Genomic DNA, 23,373 nt, shown 5'->3' on the forward strand with positions numbered 1-23,373 from the left:
AAAGAAAATAATATTACAGACCCACTAAAATATGTGCAAGAAAGAGAGAGACAGACAAATATTAACAAGCCATAACTGGATAGAACAGGGGCTTAGGGGTTAAGACATTTGACTTACATGTAGCGATTCTTGATCAGTGGCAGTTCCTGGCATCACTGGTAGTATTGTGAACACTACCAAGAAAGATCTCCGAGCACAAGAAGAGTAGCCCTAAGCACTTCCAGGTGTGTCCCAAATTTACCAATGCTAAAATAAAAGCATTAATGTTCTTTTTCTGGGGATTTGGGATTTAGCCATTTTTTTCTTTCCTTTGGGATTTGGCCATTCTTACTTTTAAAGAGTTAAATGATCACATTTCTTATTATAGTAATAAATATAGTTGATTAAAATTATGCTTACAAAAGAATACTTGACAAATATATGCAAATTCTTCCCACATCTTTCTTATTTTTACTTTAAAATTGGTCAAAGATCTGTGAAATGTATGCATCTAGGAATAATCTTACAAGTTTTATGATGCTGGTTTTATGCAAATTTTATGAAGAGGGTTCTGCATAAGTGCAAAATAGCTAATGTAGTTGACTTATCCTTATTCTGATTTACCACAATTGTTGCCGCCAATTCCAAATGCTAATAACTAGAAAATCTGAGTCCCTACCAATCTGAAGTTAAACTAACACTTTTAATCCTGTTAGGAAATGCTTAGTGAGAATGCCTTTCATATGCTTACTTCCTTTATCAGATTCTTTTGTTTTGTTTTTGTTTATTTTTTGCTGTCACACCCAGGAATATTCAGGGCTTACTCCTGGCTCTGCACTTGGAAATTACTCCTGGCAGGCTTTTGGAACCTTATGTGATTGATACAAGGCATCAAGTACTCCTGCTGTACTATCTCCCTAGCTCTTTCTCTCTCTTTTTATTTTTTTATTTTGGAGGGCCACACTTGGATATGCTCAGAAGTTACTCCCGGCTCTATGCTCAGGGGTTATTTCTGGCAGGATAGGAGGACTATGTAGAATGCCAAGGATAAAATCCAGGTCACTTGAGTGCAAGGCAAATGCCTTACTTGCTGTGCTAGCTCTCTGTCCCCCTCCCCATATCCTCTTTGTAAAATTTATACATTATTCAATTGTTCCAGCAACCATTCACCATCAGTTTCAACTTCCATCCATCAGAGTTCCCAGTTCATATCTCCCACCCCATCCTCAAATTGCATCTTGATAGGCACCTTTTTAAATTTGGTATTGAGTTCAGTATTGTTGACTCTGTGGTTTGAACATTTGGTCCTATCATTCCTTAATACCAACAACATAACTGAATTTCTTAGATCAATGCCCTCTGGTCCTTCTCATTCTGTCTCTTAAGATTATTTTACACCATATTGCTATAAAACATTGAAGTAAGCCATAAGATGAAGGATAATTATAGAATGATAGCACTTTTCTGAGTTACTTAGAATCTATACCATATATACATATAATACTCCAAGAATAAATAAAATGGTCTAATAGGGTAGAAACTCCAAGCACTGTAGTTGTCAGCATTGAATGGGGAGAAGTATTTAAAAACAAATGGAAGAGGAACAATACAAAGCCTCGACTATCCATTATACCAAAAAGAAACCAGCAACAATGGAAACAACGGTTTAGAATGAACAGGTATCAAATCAGACTTTTACTACAAAGGCCTAAAACAATCTTAGGGAGCATATATACAGATACTGCTGAAGAATATGGTTAGAAGCCAGATATTCCAGTGGCTGCATTTCCTAACAATAAGTTTTAGTGCCTAATCTTACTAGGTATAAAATAAGCTCTCAGCTTCTTTGTCCACAGGGATTCTTGGATACAAAGTGTGCACACCCTAATTTGACACCTTGGTGCTTAGTTATACTAGAAACCATATTCAGTTTGCATTATGAAAATGTCTTAATAAAACACCCTAATATACCCTTTTTCTCTGGTTTATATTCTCTATTGTGACCTGAAGCATATGACCATTCAGACCATTGAAACTGTCAACTGCGAAACACAGACTTATATTACAGACCTACTCATCGAACACATTTGGGAAAATTAACATGTCCTTTCTCTCCTCTCTCTCTACTCCCTACTTATTTCCTTCTCCCCTTTCTTCTTCTTCCTCTTCTTCTTCATCACCATCAATTCAATCCATGTCAATAAAATCCACACTGATAGTTTCTCTTTAGTAAAGGAACTTTAATACATAAGATACAGCAGACAATACTACATAGGGTAGCCTCCTAAATGAGTAGGCCTCATTAACTCATTGTTTAGTATTCGAGACGTAAAACCTATGTGTATCCTAAATTGCTCCAGCCATTATCTAACCCTAAAACCTTCATTTAGTAAGGCCCAACCCCATCACTGACAAAATGCCTAGAAACTGGGAAAAACCTCCCAACTCCGATGCTCAGACCCAATCTCTTTTATTTACTTATTTATTAAATTTTCTTTAACTTATTTTTTACTATATTTACCTATTTTTTGTTCTCCTCTCTTATCTTCTGCTCTCCCTTCCTTTCTTTCTTAAGCTATACCTAAGCTAATTATTTATCTTAATTTAACCAGTCCTTAAGAGCTCAGAGCCATCCTACTAGAGTCAGACCTCTAACAACATCTTAAGAATAGATCACTAATATATGTCTTTATGTGGGCATGCGTAAATAGAGAGAGGACTCCTCCATGAGAGCCAAACCTAAATGCTAAATAACCCATACCTATAGTGTATATATCCCCTCCTAAATACTATCCCTCCTCCCCACTTCAAAAATCCTACTATCCCTTCACCTCCCAAACCCAATCCAATATCCCACCTTATTAACCATCTTTACCCTCAGTTCTATACCTATTAGGGATCAAGACCGGCCTACTGCCCCAAAAAGCCATCACCCAGCTTACAAACAAAGGAATACCCACTCAGCCCCACATCTCGTCCCCAAGCAAGAACTACAACCAATACCCCTGCTGACTCATGCTCTGTTGCCCTCTTCTAACTCCTCCGACTGTGACTGTTGCTTGATACTGTATTCAGCTCCAGAAGGATCCCCAGTGCAAGAACTCTACCCGAGGGCTCGGAGAGATAGCACAGCGGTGTTTGCCTTGCAAGCAGCCGATCCAGGACCAAAGGTGGTTGGTTCAAATCCTGGTGTCCCATATGGTCCCCCGTGCCTGCCAGGAGCTATTTCTGAGCACACAGCCAGGAGTAACCCCTGAGCACTGCCGGGTGTGACACAAAAACCAAAAAAAAAAAAAAAAAGAACTCTACCCGAGTCATTTCTGCCACAAATCATTTCTGAAACTCAATGAGAGCAGGGTGTATGATGAAAATGTGCCCTGGATTCTGTACCCCACAAGAATATCTAAAAAGACAATAGAGAAGCCTATTTTTACTTTATAATTTTAAGATCTCTATAATACTACCTCTTAACCTATTTATACCCAAATGTAAGGTAGTCTCTTGCATCACTTTGTTCCCTTAATTACTTTTATAAACTCATTTTTATCTATTTTTCATATATATTTATACATATATACATATACATACATATATATGATTTTGCTTCTCCTCCTTAACTTGGTCTGTTTTGGTTCTGCTTGGTACAAAAACCTACAAGAAAAATCCTTGCCGAGGATAATAGCTCAGATCAAAACCAGGGCACAGAGATGTTGAAGCCCGACACTCTCACCCCAAATGCACCCACAATATAACATAACACCATTTCTTTCTGCACAAGCATACTAAAAAAGGGGAAATTTTACGTATACAAACAAGCTCTTATCTACTAGGGATAAAAACTCATATATTTTACAACACAGGGCAACTCCCACCTTGAACATATGTCATGTGGTCTGAACTTAGACTCCATGTGATTAGACAGCGACCCTCTAAACCCGAACCCTAATCTCAAACATAGACTCAATACAATTCTCCACAATAGCTCCAGGAACCATTCTTAATACTGCTCTGACACCAACAAGCATCAGTTTTGATATGAAATCCTGACAATGAGGAAATGGCAACAGCTTGGTCTAAGAGCAGGTTGTCTTACCTCACCACCTAATGATAAGATGAAATCAGAAGACATGTCATCATTTTATCTGTGCAAAAGCCAAGATCGCTAAGTACAGAAGGCTGACTGACAAACATGACTGGGCAGAACCTATCCTGGGACCAATAAAAAAGACTCTAGTCTAGGCTTTGGCCTACGACCTGTACAACAACCAAGATTTCTAATTCTAGAGGTCTGACTGAGACAACTGCAAATGAGCAGAACTTCTGGAAACATAATTAAAGAGTCTATCCTAAGCTTCACCCTTGGATCTGTGCAAAAACCAAGACCACCAGCCACAGAAGACTGATTAAAACAACAGAGATGGAACAGAACTTCTGGAACAGTAAAGAAAGACTCCATTCTACGCTCCATCCTATGACCTGTGCAAATACCAAGATCTCAAGTTACAAAGCCCTGATTTTATCATCTATGACTGAATGGAAAGTTTCCAGACATCACAAAAGGACCTAGGGGAGTGAATAAGAGTATAAATGGAGCCTGTAGTTATTCCCATGACAGTATATTCAAGAGCAGATAAACCCTGCATCTTTTAGGCCAAGGGAATTCCCTTTCTCTCCAACATTTACTGTGCCTATGCAAAAAAAAAAAAAAAAGCTCAAGTCAATTTTTTGTTATTGTTGTTGTTGCTTGTTTTTGTTCTTGTTTTACTTGTTTGTTTATTTGTGCTTTGTTTTGTTTTTATCTTGGGACCGTTGTTATTGACTGGTTGTTGTCTTTATTGCTGTGGTGCTTTTTGGGGGGGTTGTTTGATTTTTTTTGTATTCTTGTTATGTTTTTCTTTTTTTCCCCCTTTCTTCTCTTAAATTGATATTTATAGCCTCTAGAAGGACTCCTCCCTCCCATTTTTTGCTTGATTGATTTTTGCCCCGCTTTTTTCTTTCCTTCTAACAACCACATAACTTGAATCATTTTGTTCTGCCTCACAAATTGAGGGAGAAATAATAGAGAGTACCAAGACCAAGCACTTGTATGAACATCGAGTAGAAATAAAAAATGATCAAACTTTAACACCAAATCTAAAGCTAACAACAACAGAATCAGTACCCAATCTACAACAAATTAGACACAGAGGGGACCACTTGTACTAGCAGCCCATGGGGCAAAGGAGGGGGAAATGGGGTGCATGCTGGGAATAGGAGTCAGACCTTCAGAAAAGGCTTACTTGTTTTTTGTTAAGTTCTTCCAACCCTGGATATGCTCAAGGGTTACTCCTGGCTATGCACTCAGAAATCACTCCTGGCTTGAGGAACCATATGGGATGCCAGGAATTGAGCCCGGTCCATCTGGGTCAGCCACATGCCAGGCAAGCAGCCTACCACTGCGCTATTATTATGACCCTGAATGCTATTTTTTAATCATTTTTATTGTGACCAAAGTGAATTACAAATATTTCACAGTAACAGTAATATTTAAGGTACATGGTGACAATAAATCAGGGCCATTTCAACCACCAGTGTCACTCTCCCTCCAACCCTATTTCCAGCATGCATCCCATATCTCCCTTTCCTGCCACACAGTCTGCTAGTGTTAACTGCTCCCCTCTGTGTATAGCTTGTTGTAGATTGGGGATTGATTCTGTTGTCATTGTTTGGGTTTGGTGTTTGAATCTGATCATTTTTTATGTTCTGATCATTTTATGTTCATTCGACTGTTTGGTCCTAGTACCTTTGATATTTCCTCCCTAAATTCATAAGTTCAAACAAGATTATTGTGTTATGTTGTTCTGTTATAAAAATAAAAACAACTGGAAGGATTCCTTCTAGAGTTTATAAATACCAATTTAAAAGAAGAAAGGAAAAAAAATCAGCATCTATAAAAAAGCACCCAGCTATTAAAAACAACCACCATTATATAATAATCACGAGAACAAAAGTAAATAAAAAAATAAAAATAATAAAAAAAGGGGAAAAAGGAAAAAATAGAGGAGAGAAGAAAAAGAAAAAATGAATTGTAAGAAGAAAAAGAAAAGAGAAAAAACACAAATAAATGAAGGAAAGAGGGCTGGTGTGGCAAAGCTTTATGCTTCTGCTTGTTTGTTTGTTTGCATAGGCACAGTAAGTATTGGGGAAATTAGACAAGAAATTCCATTGGCCTAAGAGCTACAGGGTTTCTCTGCCCTTGAAGCATACTGCCATGGAAACTACCACAGGCTCCATATACACTCATTTTTACACCACACGGTCTTTTTATGGTGCCAGGAAACTTTCAGCTCAGTTGTGGATGAGGCCTCTATATCTAGAGATCTTGGTACTTGCATAGGTCATAAAACAACGGATAAAATAGAGTCTTTTGTTATGGTTATAAAAGTTCTGTTCCATCGCTGTTGTTGTAATCAGTCTTCTGTAATTAGTGGTCTTGGTTTTTTCTCAGATCCTAGGACAAGCCTAGGATGGAGTCTTTCATTATAGTCCCAGAGGTTCTGCTCAATCTCAATTGTCAAAGTAAGACCTCTGGAATTAGAGATCTTGGTTTTTGTACGAATTCTAAGCCAAGGCCTAGGCTAGGATCTCTCTTATTGGTCCCACAATAAGTTCTGCCCAATCATGTTTGTTAAAGTTAGTCTCCTATAGTTAGCTATATTAGTTTTTGCACAGAGCAATGTCCTCTGATTTCATCAGACCGTTGGGTAATGAGGTAAGGCAACCCTCTCTTAGATCAAGTTGTTGCCATTTCATCATGTCAGGATGTCATATCAAAAGGTGTGCCAGGGCTGGATAGATAGCATGGAGGTAGGGACTTTGCCTTGCATGCAGAAAGACAGTGGTTCGAATCCCAGCATCCCCTATGATCCCCCTGACCCTGCCAGGAGTGATTTCTGAGTGTAGAGCCAGGAGTAACCCCTGAGCACTGCCCGGCATGACCCCAAAACAAAACAAACAAACAAACAAAAAACACTTTGTGCAAATTGGTGCCAGAGTAGTATTAAGAACTTCCCAGGGCTTCACCATACCTGCAGGGGGCAGAGAGGGGACTGGTGAACTTGGGCTTCCAGCAATTAGGAAGCAAACGCCTCTTGGGGAGTCGGAAGCTTCAGCAGGCAACACTGGGGATAACATGGCTCCATGTAAACCCTGAGCGCTGCCAGGTGTGACTCAACCCCCCCTCCCAATTAAAATGGACAAACCAAAAGACAAAGACAGACAATTTAAAGCAGAAAAGGAAGAAAAACAACGATAAAAGAAGCAACATAAGAATAGCAATTACCGTTGTCAAGAATTACAATGTGATATCCTGACAACGAGGAAATGGGAACAACTTGATCTAAGAGCAGGTTGTCCTTCCTCCCCAGCCAACTATAACACAAAATCAAAAGATCTGCTACCCTTTGATCTGTGCAAAAACCAAGATCACTAGCTACAGATGACTGGTTGTTACAACCATGACTGGACAGTACACATCGTGGGACCAATAAAAAAAAAAAAGCTGTAGCCTAGGTTTTGGTCTACAATCTGTACAACAAACAAGAGCTCTAATTCCAGAGGTCTGACTGAGACAATCGCAACTGAACGGGTCTTCTGGAAACATAATGAAAGACTCTATCCCAGGCTCCATTCTAGTAGCAATGTACTGACCAAAACCACCAACTACAGAAGATGAATTAAAACGACACTGAAGGAACAGAACTGGTAGAACCACAAGGAAAGATTCATCATAAGCTCCATTCCTTATCTCTAAATACAGAGATCTGATTTTACCACCCATGACGAAGCAGAAGTCTTCCATATACCACAAAATCACCGGGGGAAGAGTAAACGAACATGCAAGGAGTCTATAGTTAATCCCATGACAGTATACTTCAGGGGTGGAAAAACCCTGTATCTCCTAGGTCAAGGGAATTCCCTATGTAATCCCCCCCTCAATATTTACTGTGCCTATGCAGGAAAAAAAAAATGCAAACTATTTTTTTTCTATTTTTTAGACTTCCTTGTTTTGGTGTAGATATTGAAGTTGATGTCTCCAATTTTATTTTATTTTATCTTTCTCTTTCTTTTTGCTCTCCAACATGGTTTGATTTCAGGACCGAGACTATTGTGTGATGTTTGTCTTTATTGCTGTAGTGCTCACTGGATATTTTATTTGATATTTCTTTCTGTATTGTTGTGGTGTTTCAATTCCCTTTTTCCTTTTCTCTCTCAAACTGAGGTTGAAAGCCTCTAGAAGGACTCCTCCCATTTTCGGCTTATTTGATTTTTACCCCCATTTTATTTCTTTTCTTTCCTTCAAACAAAACCACATAACTTGAACTATCTAGCTCCGCCTCTCAAATAGAGGGGGAAATAAGGGAGGGTACCAGGAACAAAAAGACATATGATCACTAAGTAGTAAGTTAGATATAGAGGGGACCACTTATTCTAGCAGCCCGGGTGGTGAGGGTAGGGGATATGGGATGCAAGATGGGAATGGGAGGGGAAGGGAGGACAAATTTGGTGATGAGTATTCCCCTGATTCAATGTTAATATGTACCTAAAATACTACTGTGAAAGATATGTAAGCCAAGATGGTCAAAATAAAAATTTAAAAAAAGACAGCTCTATATGTTGGAGAATGCAATGGCTCAGGTACTTGCTCTGCACGGCTGAACTGGGTTTGATTCCTGGCACCCTGTAATGTACCCCTGAGCTCTGCCAGGATTAATTACTGGCACTGTCAAGAGTATCCCCTGAACACTGTTAGATGTGATATCCCAATAGAAAAAGGGAAAGGACCATTCTAACTTGTAAAATGGGGACATTTTGAGGCCTGTGATCAGGAAATGTACTAATCTTCTTGCTGATAAACCTCAGTGGGAATGCTCTTCACATACTCCACTCCTAAATTACCAAGGATCTATATCACAACCTTATGCTTCCAAGGCAGCTTTCAATATTCTCTGATTTATCCCAAGGGTTATATATTTAAAACATTATCTTATGGAGTCAGAGTCATAGGATAGTGTAGAAGGTATATGCCCTGCCCATGTCCAACCTGGGTTCAATACTTAGCATCCCATATGTTCTCTCAGCCTGTCAGGAGTGATTTCTGAGCACTGACAAATATGTTCCCCAAAAAACAAACAATAAATATAATCTAGAAAATAGTTTCTTGAATTAACAAAATATACTGTACTTTTAATCATCTAATGTAAACCTGTATTATCTTTGCTATTCAGTCGGAGGGGTGGTTTTGCTTATTTCTTTAGTGGGTATTTGATTCTTTTATTCTGCAATTATTTATTCATAACTTTTTTAAACAGTTATTTATTTATTTATTTATGTTTTTGAGGCCCCACTCGGTGACGTTGAGGAGTTACTCCTGGCTATGCACTCAGAAATCGCTCCTGGCTTGAGGGACCCTATGGGACGCCGGGGATCGAACCGAGGTCTGCCCTAGGTTAGCATGTGCAAGGCAAATTTCCTATCACTTGCGCCACTGCTCCGGCCCCATCTTTTATGACTTCTAAAATGCTAAATTTGAATTTTTAACCAGGTAAAATTAGAAACAAACTTCCTAATGAATACCCTGTCATTTCTTTCTACAAGTGTGCCAAAAAAGAGTTTAAGTAATACTTATCTGGCAAGGGAGATACCATGATCACGGAGGTTGTTTCACCAGGGCGAGGCTCACCCATTGCATTCTGGGTGTGCTGACCCCTGCGATTTACCCAAATGTGGGAAACTCGACTGCATAATTTGTGGTAGCAGAGGAATTTAAAATTACTTTTAAAAATGCCAAAAGTGCTCTAGATATTTTGGTCATAAAACTCAAGAAATTTTTTTTAAAAACTACTCTAATCTGCTGCAAACTATTCTATTCCACAACTGTTTTGACATTCACAGTATAAACAGCATGCAAGTTAGAAGCTACAGTGAGCTAGGCAGAGCCCAAAAGAGAATAAAGTAGATAAGGCATTTACCTTGAGTGCTGCTGACTTTGGTATGATCCTCAACCACCGCATATGGTCCCTCAATCACTACTAGAAATTGTTCCTAACATAAAGCCAGGAGTAACTTCTGAGCATCACTGGGTGTGAACCAAAATCAAAGTAAAACAAAAAAAAAAAAAAAGCCAAATTAAAAAAAAAAAGTTAAGAGCAAAAAACACTAAAAGTAGATATCACAAACTCAGGCATCTAAAGATAGTAACAAAACAAAGTAACAGAAATAGATAAAGTTTAATATTGGGGATCTGTTGTCAAATTAAAACAGTATACATCATCTAAAGAAGAATACTGACAACAAACATTTGTTGAACTTTGCATTGTTCAAAAGAAATCCCTATTCTGGGCGCGGAGAGATAGCACAGCGGTGTTTGCCTTGCAAGCAGCCAATCCAGGACCAAAGGTGGTTGGTTCGAATCCCGGTGTCCCATATGGTCCCCCGTGCCTGCCAGGAGCTATTTCTGAGCAGACTGCCAGGAGTAACCCCTGAGCATCGCCGGGTGTGGCCCAAAAACAAACAAAAAAAAAAAACAAAACAAAACAAAAACAAAAAAAAGAAATCCCTATTCTGAAGTACAACTCTAGGCCAGAGTGACAATATAGCAGGCAGGGCATTTGCCTTACACATGGTCGACCCGGGTTTAGTGTTCAAGGTTTCCCATATTGTTTCTGAGCAGTACCAGGAGTAATTACTGAATGCAGAGGCAGGGGTCACTCTAAGCATTGCCCAAGATGTGGACCAAAATCCGTACATATATATAAAGTAAAACTCAAGTGTTTATTAGCATAAAGCTAAAACAACCAAAAATCTTAAAATTAAGACTCTAGTCTTGTTTTATTAAATAAAACTTATCTTTAGCACATATGTTTTGTAGCTATTTATTTGCAACATCGGAGTCCGATATCATCTATGATACCATTCAACTATAAAATTTTGACCGCATTCTCATAGAAAAATATATATTTATCTTGAAATTATATATATGAAGAAATATCTCATAAGTCTTCTTTCTCAGAATCGGGCATTTGATCTGCTCTATAAATCGTTGGAGAAATTATAATATTTTCATTTGCAAGAGACCTAGCGTGAGGAGAAATAATAAGATGGAAAATTGAAAGATAATCAAAACAAGGACAGTATTGCTACTATTATCAATTTCTAAGACGTGGAGACTGCTGTTTTTACATAAGGAAAGAATAATGAGGTTTTATAAAGTAGAGATATTGACTTTTCTTAGATAGATATTTGCATTCTTAATGAATAATATGCCTAGTGAGAGTGGTTATTAAAATCTAGTCTACTATGATATATAAAATATCCACTTCCAGGGACTAGAGAGATAAAACATCAAGTAAGACACATGACTTGCATGTGTCTAGCCAGGATTTGCTCTGTGGAACTCTGTTTGTATAGTGCCTTAGCCCCAGCAGGAGTGATTCCTGAGTGCAAATCCAAGAGCAAGCCCAGAGCACCTTTGGATGTGGCCCAAAACCTATTTGTATGCAAGTGTGTGTGTAAATAAACACTTGTTTTAAATTTTTTGTTTTCTCAAAATTGCTTATCAACTAATTATTTATTTAAAATACTGAAGTCAAGTTTTTATTGTAATTGGTTATGTTAAAAATAAGAGCACAAATATTAATGAGTAAAATAAATGCTTAAGGAGTCACCCAAATGGTATGATTCTAGTCATCCAACTGAATTGAATTATGTACCAGTGAAAATATTATACACGTTTTGCAGAAAATTTAACAAGAGCAGCAAGTAATAACAGAAGCCATTACATAAACTTTCCTCCCTCAAACAGACTAATGTCAATATTGAATTACCTTTGTTAATATTTCTGATCACATAACTCTCATGTATATAATCTGCTACCCAGGGAAATTACATTTATTCATGTTTCACGGAAAGAGAAGGCTCTTTGAGAGAACCTACTTTCAGAGTGCTGTTACTTGCTCTTAGAAAAAATTCGAACTAGAATTTAGATAGGCATTTGAACTGAGTGTTTCCCAGGAGTAATGCTTTTTCAATAACACAGTAGAGTGTCTAATGAAACATAATGAAAAAGATCAACAATAAAATTGACAATTTCTGAATAAAAAAAAAAACTTGACAGTGGTCTTTTTGTTTATAGTTTACTGCTTTATAGAACAAGCACTTAGAGTGTATGAGAATACATACTTTCAGCTTCAAAATATAGAATAAAATATAAAAAGGTAAAAATGAAAATGTGTACTTTTCTGTTGTAATGTAACTGAGAGTTATAAAGGCTTTGTGAACAATATTAAGTTTGCAGTGGCACAATTACATCACGAAAGATTTACCTTCACTCTGAAAACTCAATATAGGGCAATAACAGTCTATTACAAGCAGAGCAATACAACATCAAAAGAATGTTTAAAAGATCTAGACAGAACCTTTAAATCAACACAATTGAGTTATCTTTCCTCAAAGGAAGCACCCTGGGAGAGCTCAGAGCAGGGTTTTTCAAGAGGTATTACTAATTTACTATAAGTTATATTTAATACACTTTTAAAATGTGGTTTGTAGTCTCTCTCCAGTTTTTAGAACACAGAGCAATAAATTAAAAGAGAAACGGTCCCCAAAGGGTAAAAAAATTGGAGGGAAAAAAAGAGACAATACTATATTCTTTGGGGAATATTGGGAAAACAATATTGAATCTGTTCTTTGCTATTGTCAATAAGAGTCTTCAAATCTGAAGTCAAAGTAAGAATAGTAAAAATAAACTATTAATCAGCATTCAAATTGTGTTAAAAAGTGATAGCATTTACCAGAGCACTTTAGAAAAAGGTAAAGAAATTTCTTTGAACATATTTAATAGAGTAGTAAAAAATTTAGTTCTGTTTATTAAAATGTGAGTGAAATGAATATTTTTAATTTCTTACCAAAGTCATGTTGGAATTGGTGGTAGGATTTATTATACAAGAATAGTATTCTTTAATCGTAACTTTATCATATGTTCTTAGATTTCTTTACTACTTATTTAATATCACAGTGTGTTCATATTGAGATAAGATTAATTTATTTTCATTAAAAATATTACATTACAACATACATAGCAAAGGTTTTTAGTGGTTAAAATTTTGAGTAAATTCTTACATGTATATTTTCCATGAAGGTCTTGAGTATTATCAAATTTTGCGACATTTATGAATGTCTGATATTGGCCTACAGTCATAAATTTCTAAAAGACAATAACAGAACTATGGCATTCATTCCAAAGCTATAACTTTACAGAAACCTTTTGTTTAATATGTTGGTTTTGTCATGTTATCCTGATTTGTAACAAATTTATATGCAAATAACTTTAAATTATAGATAATTTATATCTATAATAACTTTTTATTGCTAAATTTTTTAATGATGAAAACACACCCAACAGGTGCATGAAACTGCTTGTAACACATGGCATATGGAGAAAGTGCTGGGGTTTGTCCCCTTTGATATAGAATGGTTTTATTGGTGTCATATTATAAGATTTTATAAATCAGATTGCATATGGATTTGTATTTATGTGGCTGAGCTTAGAAAATATTTAATTCATATTTATAATACTTTTGAACTTTATAGCCAACTTCCTATATTTCTTTAAATTGACCTTTCATTAAAACTATTTCACTTAAAATTGCCCATTACCTGATAATTGTTTTCAAATATTTTATTGCCATTTATTTCTCTTGAGTAATTTTAGTACATCCAGCTTCTTTATACTAATATTATAAATTTAAAGGCAAAAATATAATTTTCATTAGTTATACACTTACTGTGGCAATAGAAAACTAGTAATGCTGATTCTTACAGACTCTGAAATTCTTTGGAGTTCCATAATTTGAAACCACTGCTGTGAAGATGATAGAATTTACTTTCATGGGCCGGGCGGTGGCGCTAAAGGTAAGGTGCCTGCCTTGCCTGCGCTAGCCTTGGACGGACAGCGGTTCGATCCCCCGGTGTCCCATATGGTCCCCCAAGCCAGGAGCAACTTCTGAGCACATAGCCAGGAGTAACCCCTGAGCGTTTCCGGGTGTGACCCAAAAACCAAAAAAAAAAAAAAAAAGAATTTACTTTCATATTGGCATAAAATATAATATGGTTCACAAAATTTGTGACGTTTTACTAAGATTAACTTGTTTAAATTGTCATATCTGTTCCTACAAATCACAATTTGGAATTCTTTTTTCTTATTCATTCAATCATAGTTAAAAGCATTTTTGCTCAGATCAAATATCATTCAAAAGAAGCTTCATGTCACATGAAGTTATAGGTCATAAAGAAAAGGCACACTAAAATATAAAACAAAAAATAAACTAATCCTTTCATCACCTGATATCAGCATTGTGGTTAAAAGTATATATTTGTCTGTTTCTTTTATAAAACATGTAGGAATAATGTTTATAGGCTTCTGTAAAGATTAAATAAAATAGTTTATAAAATGCCTAGTACAGTGGTATATGTCTGATATACATTCAAGAAGTAGTATTATTCTCATTGAAAATATGTTCAGAAATGTTCTCGTATCTTCCAATCAATTTCCTGAGTAGTATAGTCTTGCTTAATTATGGAACTCACTGGTTGTAATAAAACAAATAAGAATGTTGACAGTGCAGAGATTATAGGACCAACACCTGTTGCCTAACAGTAATGGGGTTCCTACCAAATAACAATGAATGAGTAACCACCTTAAATAGCTCTTATAAGCATATGGCAGTTGGATCTAAGTCTAGACCTGTTTAGGAACAGAACCAAATCACCTGCTCCCTGTGATATTCAGGGGAGTAATATAAAATTTAATGTCAATGACATCTGCTATTATATGACGTCATCTGTATATCTATTTGCAAGGTGCTTAAAGAACATTTTAGAAATAATATTTTATCTGTTTAGTAGGGAATTGAGTACATAAGTTTCTCTAGTGTCCTGAGTTCATGTTAGAACCAGTTTGGGGAGATTATATAGCTTGTTATTTTTACCCCATATGTACCAGTAGTACCATGTGGCATTATTCCTTTTTGCATAGACACATTAAAATGGGGAAATCTTACGTGTCCAAACAAGTTCTTATCTAATAGAGATAGGAACACATAAATTTTATATTGCAGTGGGGCCTTTCACCCTGAACACTTGCCATAGTGACTTGGCTTAGGCTTCAGAAGATCAGACATTGATCATTCACCCCTGAACCTTGGACTCCATCTATAGAAATAAAACAGTTTTCTACACCAGCACCAGGAATCAGACTTCTACCAGGGAAGACCCTACTGCTGTCCTGGCATTGACTTATTTCAGAATGGGTTCATATGACACATTAATGCTTGATAATAGCAACAACCTGCTTTCAGGGGAGGTTTCTTTGCATTGCCACCTAATGATGAGATGAAACCAGAAGACCCTCCCCATCACTCTGACTTCCACATAGGAACTGTACAGAAACTAGGATCTCTAACCACAGAAACCTGACAGCAACAACTGTTACTGTGAAGAGTTATAACTAGGATCACAGAGAAATACTTTAGGATAAGACAAATTAGTGTGCCTAAAGCATATAGTTGCTCTTATACCAGGACACTTCATACTTTAGGTTTCCTGTTTTAAGGCCAAAGGTTTTTCCTTTTTATTTTCCCAAATTTTGCTGTGCCTGTGCAAAACAATTGCCACACACACACACACACACACACACACACACACACACACACACACACACACATCTTTTATTTATTTTTTATGGGTTTTCGGGCCACACCCTTTTGATTATCAGGGGTTACTCCTGGCTACATGCTCAGAAATTGCCCCTGGCTTGGGGGGACCATATGGGATGCTGGGGGATCGAACCATGGTCCTTTCCTTGACTAGTGCTTGCAAGGCAGACACCTTACCTCTAGCGCCACCTCACCGGCCCCTATATTATATTTTTTAAATCTCTTATTTAAAAAAAAGCTTACTAAACCTTCTGCTATTGTATTACTGACTTTATTGGAGATAAAATGATTTTCACAAAAAAACTTGCTATTGAGCTTTTTCTTCTCTTCCATTTTATTTTTTAGTTTTTCTTTCAATTTTCTTACTATTTTTTCCAAAAACTTTCCCTTATCTTAAAAATAAATGTATTATGATCTGTTATCTCAACAGTGTGGTGCATTTTCTTTAAGTAAAAAAATTACAAAAAATTTCAAAAGTAAAACATAAAATAAAATAATGATAGATATCATACCACAAACTTTTGCAGTTCCAGAATACAGAAGTTAACTTCATTATACAACTGTTGAATAACGGAACTACTTTAATTGCCCTGGTACTTTCCAATAAGTCCTAAATATGATTGAGTTACATTACTTATAGGCAGGCATCTTCTAATCTAATTTACTTTTAAATATTTATGTTTATTTAACAAAACTGTTGAAATTAAAGAATTTTGATATTTGAAAAATTCTTTTATTATCTGTTATTTCTCCTTAGGAAGTTGAGGTCATATGAGCCACTTGTGTATCTCAAGAAGAAATGGTAATTTTGCCCCTAAAAGAGGCAGGAAATAAAGTTAAACACAGTCCCACTATTTTTATATGTTTTCATTTTTTCTAAACCAATCAATAATAAGGCACACATAAAAGAAATAATACTGGGGGCCAGAGAGATAGCATGGAGGTAAGGCATTTGTCTTGCATGCAGAAGGTCAGTAGTTCGAATCCCAGCATCCCATATGGTCCCCTGAGCCTGCCAAGAGCGATTTCTGAGCATAGAGCCAGGAGTAACCCCTGAGCACTGCCAGGTGTGACCCAAAAACCAAAAAAATAAAGAAATAAATAATACTTGAGTGTTTATATATTTTATATTTTAAAAAGCATAATCTTTATCATAGGACACCTATCTTGATTTATTAGGTATCCTATTCTGCTAGAGTGAATATGGTGAAACATTAACTTTTTCTAAATTTTGGTGTGTGTAAAAAAACTACAATTTAATGGTATCTAATTCATCAGTACATTTGACTAATATAAATGTTTGATTATTGTCAGATGAAATTCACAGCAATACTGTATTATGAGAAAAATTCTAAATATTCAGCAATACTTTTAACAGTGAAGTCAAAAAATGTACCTTATATGTCATATTAAGATTTTTATTAGTATGGGAGGCTAGCGACATAATAAAACAAGGTAGGGGACTTTCCTTTCTGATGACCAACCTGGATTTGATACCCAGCATCACATAAGGTCCCCGAAACACCACCAGGAGTGAGCCCTGAATACAGAGGTAAGAGTAAACCCTGAGTGTTGCCAGGTAGGTATAGCCCAAAAGACAACAATAATAAAATATTTTGCTAATTCTTTGTGTTCATTTAGCATCAGTCACTCATACTTGAATTGTATTTGAAACAATTGATACTTCTAGGTTGACACCTCATTTTTTTTCTAAGCCATTTCCTTCAAAGTGGCATAATTATATAATCTTTCCACTATTTCTCAAAGACTGCTATAACTATTTTAGACAAAAATAGTTCCTTCTAAAACAATTCTAAGAGTGACGCAGAAATATCTGGAACTTCATATATTCTTGATTGTAACAATTAATATGTATATATTTCATGACTTGGGGATGTGACTCAATGTTAGAACATCTGCCTTTCAGATATACAGTCATAAATTCATTCTCAGAAGCATTTCTCACTTGTTCAATGTGTTCCTCAAGAATGAGATCTGCATAACCCTGGTATATCCCAACAGGTGTGTGACCCTAGAACACTGTACAATAATAAAAAAGTTGTAAGAGAAGAGATACTATATTCATATTTACACATATACACATTATATATATATTTATATATATATATATATTCCTTCTTTATAGATAGGAAAACCCAACATTGTTAAAATAACCATCATATCTAGAGTAACTTACAAGTACAATATAATTTTCAGCCAAAATTCCCAGGATAATTGTCAAGGACTTAGAAAAGCTACTTTAAAATATTTTTATGGGATCACAAAACTCTAGAAAAATGGGGCCGGGTGGTGGCGCTAGAGGTAAGGTGCCTGCCTTGCCTGTGCTAGCCTTGGATGGACTGCGGTTCGATCCCCTGGTGTCCCATATGGTCCCCCAAGCCAGGAGCAACTTCTGAGTGCATAGCCAGGAGTAACCCCTGAGCATCACCAGGTGTGGCCCAAAAACCAAAAAACTAAAAAAACAAACAAACAAAAAAAAACTCTAGAAACTGCCATAGAGAATATTTTCATAAAACAGGGCATGAGAGAGGCCAGAGTGACAGCACAGAGGTAGGGTGTTTGTTAAACTAGTGTGCATCTAAAGGGATTACAGCAGGGGTTCTCAAATTATGGCCCCTGGGCCACATGTAGCCTGCTGAGGACATTTATCCAGACTGCCGGCCCACTGGGGCAGTTGCTGCCTGTCATTTTTTTTAACAGAAGGACAGTCATTGGTGGGAGAAGGAGAAGGAAAGTATGGGAATCTATAATGGCCTTCAGTCGGTGAGACATCACAGCCGGACTACAACTACTCAGAACAAATTATTATTTTTGAAGTTGCAGAAGAGCTTGCTGCACTGCAAAGCATCAAAGGAACAACTACAGGCAAATATATCTATGAAAAGTTTTGCCAAACTGAACGGTTTGGAGTTGGACTGGGCTAAACTAGCCAGCATAAACTAGGAGCATGGTGCTCCTAGCATGGTTGTGTCTAAGAAAGGGGTACTTGCTCACACTAACCAACACACACTAATCACACACCAAAAATAACCATTGTCATCCAATAGCCATACACTGCCTCATCCACCAACAATCACTGTGTTGTAAATCACTGAAGTGATACTTTATTATAAAAATTGTGATATCTTGCATTGACTTTATTAGAACTCATGCATTGAACCACAGACTGTTGTGTATGTAAATATTTTAGGGGATTATTTTGTTACTGACCCTAACCTGATTGGTGATTGTGCCCTACCCTAGGGTGTGACCTGGCATTCTGCCCCCACCCTAGGGTAGTACCTGATTCTGCTTCCACCATTGGTTGGTATCTGATCCCACCATTGGGTGGTACCTGATTCGGGAGGATAAAAACAAGGGTCTGTGGAAGGCGAGGGGCTTTTTTGCTGGAACTGAGGCTGAGTCTTTGGAGTTCAGTCTTGTCCACCTAATAAAGCTAATATTTCCACAGGCCTGACTGTCTGCGAGCTGTTTACCCACGGTTTCACCTCAGAACCGTTGGCTAGACAGGGTGGCAGACGCGTGCTCCGAGCTGGAAGAGAAAGGCCTCATCCTCCATCCCTCCATCAGTCAACCTCTTCAGGGACTGACTTGCAACACAGACTATTCCAGAAATTTTTGTCTGAGCTACATGTTGACTATGAAAATGTTCTCTATCACAGAGAAGTCTGTTAGCTGAGTCAAGGGGAAGTTTTGAAATGTTTCTATGAGTTACTTCTATAGATTACAACTTTTATGCTTTCAAAAAAACCAAAGAAGTACCATTGCTCAATGATGCAGAATGGAAATGGCACCTTGCCTTTCTGACAGATTTAACAGAGCTACTCAACAATTTCAATGTACAACTTCAAGGAAAAGGGAAGTTCATCTGTGAAATGCAATCACATGTCAAAGCATATGAAGTAAAATTAGGCCTCCTCATCAAACAAGTGAAGGAGGAAAATATCTGACATCTTACCACAACTCAAAATCTCTTAGTGGTAAAACCATTGGTTGCATTCCCAAACAAAACATGTATGGATTCACAAGAAATATGGCAAAAGGAGTTCCAAATTAGATTTAAAGAGCTTCATCTCTACAAACAGGACATACAGTTTTTTGTAACCATTTTCTATTGATATTGAAAATGTGGATTCAATTTACCAAATGGAACTGGCTGAACAGCAGAATTGTGACTCTCTGAAAGACACATTCAAGTCAAGTAGCCTTCTTAATTTTTAGGCATCTCTCACCTCTGAGATATATCCTCATCTCATGAACAATGTACTCAAACTGGCAACCTTCTTTGGTCAAATGAAACATTTGAAATCTCCTACCACATCAAGACTAATAGATGCACATTTGCATCATTTGTTACAACTAGCAATGACAAATATGGAACCAGACATTTACCATCTTATTAGCCAAAAGCAGGCCTATAGTTCCCATTGAAATACTGGTAAGTTTGTTGACTTAATTTTATTTCACTTTAAATATTGTATTTGTCCCATGTTGTTTCTTCACTTCAAAATAAGATATATGCAGTGTGCGTGGAAATTTGTTAATAATTTTTGTTTTTACTAGAGTATGGCCATCCAATGATCTGAGGGACAGTGAACTGGGCCCCTGTTTAAAAAGTTTGAGGACCCCTGGATTATAGAAGTTGTAGAGAAATTCAAAACACTATTACTGATACAGAAAATTTTAGGAGTGTACTCAGTAGCCAGGCCTCCTGGAAGAAGGAAGGCATTGGGGTGAGTGCCTGTACTTACTCCAAAAATCCATGATGATATTAGTCCCCAAACTGGAATACCTAAAACTAGTCAGAATTGTGTCCCCTGAAGAAATCATAAAGGGGTGATGATGCAGGGCTATCAGGACGTTGGTGATTCTGGGTGATGAATGCAGCAGACATGTCTTGGTCAGGGTGGAGGTTTTCCCACCCTTTCCTCCCAAATACTTTTATTTAAAAAATTTTTGAAAGGGTACCTGACTTCCCGGGACAGGCCAGAGGGAATGTGTAGAGGTCGCATGGAAGGTGCCCATTCAAGAGAGTTGTGAGTTCCCAGGACAGGTTAGAGGGAGTGTGTAGAGGTCCCCGACAGGAGCATGGGGAGGGCGCCCATTCAAGGGAATCTGAGTTCCCAGGACAGGCCAGAGGGAGTGTGTAGAGGTCACCGACTGGAGCATGTAAGGCACCCATTCAAGGGAGCTGAGTGAACATGCACTGTCTGGCAGGAAGTCGGTGGCGATTGACCAGGCTTGTCTGGAGGATGAGGGAAGGACCAAAACTCAGTGACATCACCCAACATACTCACGTATACACACCCCGACAAGGGATCCAGCCCCACACCAGAGCAGGCAAAAGCGGGCTGAAACCTGAAGGCACTGCACTCCAAGCCAAGCCAATAAATGCAAAGAAAGATGGGTAAACCAATGAAAACATTAACAACAGGGGAGATAAATGAAATCAGAACAAGTTTCCAAGTCCACAAAAACTCACAGACCCAAGAAAGGAAGACCTAAAAGCAGCCATGAGAATAGAATCCCAAACCATGCTTGAAGAAATGAAAGCCACATTGGCCAGAGATTACAAGAAATCAATAGATGAGCAAATGAACCAAATTAAACAAGAATTGCTACAAAATATGAAAGACTCCATACAAACAGAGTTAAAAGAAATACATAAAACCATAGAAAGCCAAAGAGCAGAATAGCACAGCTCGAGAATCACATAGAACAATTCAAAGATAAACTGCAAACAATAAACATAGAACAATAAACATAGAACAATTCAAAGATAAACTGCAAACAAAAGACAACAAAGAAGCCAAAGAAGAAATAAAAGGAAAAGCACTGGAAGTAAAAGTCCAGTATTTAATGAACAAAGACAAAAGAAACAATCTAAGAAATGTAGGTATACCAGAAGGGGAGGAAACAGGGAAAAGGGAAAAAAATTAGTCAGGGAAATAATAGCGGAAAATATTTCCACCCTCTGGAAAGATGCTTCCGAACAAATTCAGGAGATGAAAAGAGTCCTCAACAAAGTAGACCCCAACAAAGCAACTCCAAGACACATAGTAATTCAAATGGCAAGAAACAAAGAGAAGGGTGACCTATTTAAAGCAATAGGGAGAAAAAATCCCTCACATACAAAGGAAGGAACATTAAAATCAAACCAGATCTCTTATATGAAATACTTCCAGCAAGAAGAAAGTGGAATAACATATTTAAACAACTGACTGAAAGAAATTTTCAACCTAGAGTCCACTATCCAGCAAAACTCTCATTCATATGGGAGGGAAGACTAAAATCATTCTCAAACAAAAATGAACTCGCATTATTTGCACAAACAAAACCGACCCTAAATGACCTACTCAGAGACGACTTACACAATCCAAATCCCCGATTGTATGAACAACCACACTAAACAACACAACCACATAACAGCCCTCTCTGTCAATAATCTCCTTAAATGTTAATGGGCTAAACTCTCCTATTAAAAGACATAATAGAGAACTGGATTAGAAAACATAAACCAGATTTTTGCTGCCTACAAGAAACACACCTACAAGTACAAGATAGGCACAGGCTTAGAATACAAGGATGGAAATAAATTATCCAGGCCAATGTAAATTAAAAAAAAAAAATCAGGGACAGCCATTCTTATATCTACAAATCCAAATTGCATTCAACCTCAAGAAAGTGATCAGAGACAAAGAGGGTCACTACTTACTGATCAGGAAAACACTAGACCAAGAAGTGCTAACACTGGTTAATATCTATGCACCTAATGCAGAGCCAGCAAAATATGTACAGCAACTGCTTGCAAAACTGGAGAAACACATGAAAGGAAATGTGATAGTAGTAGGAGATCTTAATACTCCACTATCACCTCTGGACAGATCCACCAGAAAGAAAAATAACAAAGAAATAAGAGCCCTAAATGAAAAATTAGAAGAACTAGGGCTAATAGACTTATATAGAGCCCTCCACCCCCAGAAAGCAGAGTACACATTCTTCTCAAGTCTACATGGAACCTTCTCCAGAATAGACCATACCTTAGAATACAATCTAACCTGCATAAAATCACGAAGGTAAGGATCATTACAAGCACCCTGTCAGATCACTATGCAACGGAGGTCAAAATTGACTGTAAAAAGAAGCAATGGAGAAAATCCAACACCTGGAGATTAAACAACATGTTGCACAAAAACAGCTGGATCAAAGAGGTACTCAAGGAAGAAATAAAAAGATTCCTTGAGACAAACGACAATGAACAAACAACTTGTCAAAACTTGTGGGACACAGCAAAAGCAGTAATCAGGGGGAAACTCATAGCAATACAATTCTATGTCAGGAAAGAGAAAAACGACAAAATTAGCAGCTTAAAGGACCATCTTAAGGATCTGGAACAACAGCAACAAAGAAACCCAAACACAACCAGAAGACATGAAATAATAAAAACCAGAGCAGAAATAAACAACATAAAAACTAAGAAAACAATACAGAATATCAAAGAGACCAGGAGTTGGTTTTTTGAAAGAATAAACAAGATAGACAAACCACTAGCCAGACTCACCATAAAAAAGAGGGAAAACGCCCAAATGAGCAGAATCACAAATGAAAGGGGAGAGATTAC

At 37.2% G+C, this 23,373-nt stretch overlaps 1 non-coding gene and 1 pseudogene across 1 annotated transcript; both read left to right on the forward strand.

The window, feature by feature from the left end:
• The window catches only part of LOC126032225 (glyceraldehyde-3-phosphate dehydrogenase-like), a 139,603-nt pseudogene that overhangs the window by 94,497 nt on the left and 21,733 nt on the right, over positions 1–23,373 (forward strand).
• On the forward strand, positions 9,639–9,798 carry LOC126032784 (U1 spliceosomal RNA). The gene has a single exon (XR_007503982.1). It is a non-coding gene; the product is annotated as a U1 spliceosomal RNA (small nuclear RNA).

This window comes from Suncus etruscus, chromosome 16 (genome assembly GCF_024139225.1).
Source record: "Suncus etruscus isolate mSunEtr1 chromosome 16, mSunEtr1.pri.cur, whole genome shotgun sequence".
Lineage (NCBI taxonomy): Eukaryota > Metazoa > Chordata > Mammalia > Eulipotyphla > Soricidae > Suncus > Suncus etruscus.